Consider the following 2,974-nt stretch of genomic DNA (forward strand, 5'->3'; position numbering starts at 1 on the left):
GGCCTCCCAAAGGGCTGGGATTACAGACGTGAGCCACCGCGCCCAGCCCTGCGCTGCTTTTTAATATGCGAAAGGTGTTTCTGTGATCATCAGCTTCTGAGAGAGAAGAACACATGTGCCAAGGGCCCATCACAGCCTCAGGCCCGGGGCAGACAGGAGCTCACGAAAGTCACCCGCCTGTCCTGACCGTCCCATGTCTCCCTGCAGCACTGCGAGTTCCGAATGCGCGGGCACTACCACTGCCTCCGCACCGGCTGCTACTTCGTGACCAACATCACCACCAAGCTCCCCTGGCACATCAAGAAGCATGAGAAGGCGGAGCGGCGGGCAGCCAATGGCTTCAAATACTTCACCAAGCGCGAGGAGTGTGGCAGGCTAGGTACCGAGGGCCTGGGCTGCGGGCAGGGACTTCCAGTGGGCATCAAGGCCATGGCCCCTGTGGCCTGGGCCGCCTCTCCTGGTACCCGTGTCCTGTCCCCACCGCAGGATCCATGTTTTGTTGAAGGTGTGCCAGATATCACAGGCTAGGCACCGTCAAGCTTGTGAAACAGTCCAAACCCACAGAGCCCAGCAAGAAGGGTGGGGGTGACTCACGCAGGGCACCGCCCTTCCACCCCCAGACAGCGGCTCTGGGACTTCGTCGTGAGCATCCAGGGCCTGGGCGTGGTTCTGTTTCCCTTTTCTCATCAAGAAGTCGAGCAGGGAAGTCTTAGGAGTTCAAAGTTCTTTGCTCTGGGATCTCTTTCCATGGCTTTCATGATGAGGTTTTTGTCCACAATGAGCTACAGTTTGTTCGTCCATTCATCCATTTTGTAGTTACTTATGGAGGGACAGCTCTGTGCCAGGCTGGGTGCTGTCACAGGGGTGGGGGTGGTGACAGTGATGGCGGCTCAGATCTAGCAGGGAATGGTCAAGTTCCCCATGGGCTCAGCTGGAGCATCCGTGACCCGGAACCCAGGAAGAGGCTGCTGTGGCTTCGGGAAGGGAAGCCACCGATGCCTGAGAGGTAGCCGTGCTGCTGGGAGCTGAGCCCCGGCCCCTGTGCATGGCCTGCTGAAGGGGCAGGACTCTCCCTAGGAAGAGACCAGAACCCAAGGGCAGGCGAGAGCCAGGCCGTCAGGCAGAGGCCCCTGGGCTGCAGGCGAGGCCCATTGTGGCCTGGTGGTCGTGGCAGCAGGGGTGGGGGCTGCTGCAGTCTGGTCCTTCCAAAAGTGAAAAGGTGACATATTCAAAGTCAACTGCCAGAAAAACGAAACAAACCTTGCCTTCAAGTATGAATTCAAAAAGGAGTTCTCGGCCAGGGAGAGGGCTGGTAGCCATGCCAATAAGTGTCAACACTCGTGGCCTGTGCTGTCCCTGAGCTCAGTTTACAGATGTCAGGGTATCCTGCAGTTGCCGTTATTTACTCAACTTGTGGTGGTTTTGGTGATAGTTGGGGCCAAACAAAGCTGGGGGATGACAGAAGACACCTGGCCAGCCTGGGCGCCATGGCAGCGGACAAGCCCTCACCTGCCCCGGGATGCTGTTTCAGTCCCGCCTGCTCTGTTTGTTCTCGGCCCAGAGCAAGGCAGCGGGTGCTGGGGCCTGGGCAGAGGGGCCGGCAGCACCCCGAACTTCCCAGCAGAGATGTGGGGACAGGTGGCTTGCTGAGAGGTAGCTGGCCTAGTGTACAGGGACCATGAGGGTCCCTTGCCCTGGAGCTGTGCACCTCCCCGCGTGTGGGCCAGGGGATGGGGGCCAGCCCGGCATTGTCACTTGCCTCTGTGCCAGGCTGGAGAGGAGGCCCAAGGTGTGGACAGCCAGGTGGCTTTGGACTTCCTGACCTTCCTCCTAAGAGTGCCACCGTGGTGCAGCGCCCTTCCCCCTGCCATCTGCCTTATTGGCCACACTGCCCCCATGCCTAGAACAGTGCCTGACAGAGCCTGGAAGCCATGAGCGCTGGCCAGCTGGGGGGCTTATGCCAGGTGGGCCTATGTCCACAGGCTGCAAGTACAACCAGGTGAACAGCCACTTCCACTGTATCCGGGAGGGCTGCCAGTTCTCCTTCCTCCTCAAGCACCAGATGACCTCCCACGCGCGGAAGCACATGCGGAGGATGCTGGGGAAGAACTTCGACCGTGTGCCCCCCTCCCAGGTGAGAGCCCTCCCCAGGTGAGAGCCACCCCCCGCAGGTGAGAGCCCAGCCAGGGTGGCGGGAATGCATCATGGTCCCACGCTCACTCTCAGGCCTGTGCTGCGTGGAGCCTCGGCCTGCCCTCTGTGGGCAGCATGCCCCACAGCCCCACTTCCTCAGGGACCCCCGTGTCCTTTCAGGGTCCCCCAGGCCTGATGGATGCTGAGACAGATGAGTGCATGGACTACACTGGCTGCAGCCCGGGCGCCATGTCCTCTGAGTCATCCACCATGGACCGAAGCTGCTCCAGCACCCCCGTGGGTAACGAGAGCACTGCGGCAGGTGAGCTGCAGGCAGGGGCTGCTGGCAGGGCCAAGCCCCACTCCCAAAGCCCGGCACCAATGGGTGCAGCTTGGGACAGAAGGTCCGGGGCACACGGCCTCTGAGGAGGACAGGCTGGTGTGCAGCAGAGCCAGCTGGTCTGTGGGACTGAGTCACTGAGGCCCCTCCCGCCATCCTCCCGCCTCCCCGGCGCTGCCCTCCGTATCAGTTTCCAGGAGAGGACCCTGGGCCCCTCTGCCCAGGCCCCAGCACCCCCTGCCTTGCTCTGGGCCGAGAACAGTATGAGCCACAGCGGGAGCAGCGCGGCTCTGGCCTCCTTCCTCTGCTGCCTCCCACCTGGCCTGGGCCCAGCACCGGTCCTGCCCGGCACACCTGCCCATGTGACCCCTGGCACTGCCCTGCCTCTCTCTCCTCCTGCCCCCTCTTCTTGTGTCCCTCTCTCTGCTCATCCGTGCACACATTTTCATGCCATACCTGCTTCTGCCATCGGGTTTCTCATTTTGGTTCTTTCTGTTTGTT

The sequence above is a fragment of the Mandrillus leucophaeus genome, unplaced genomic scaffold (genome assembly GCF_000951045.1).
Source record: "Mandrillus leucophaeus isolate KB7577 unplaced genomic scaffold, Mleu.le_1.0 Scaffold52, whole genome shotgun sequence".
In the NCBI taxonomy this organism is placed as follows: domain Eukaryota; kingdom Metazoa; phylum Chordata; class Mammalia; order Primates; family Cercopithecidae; genus Mandrillus; species Mandrillus leucophaeus.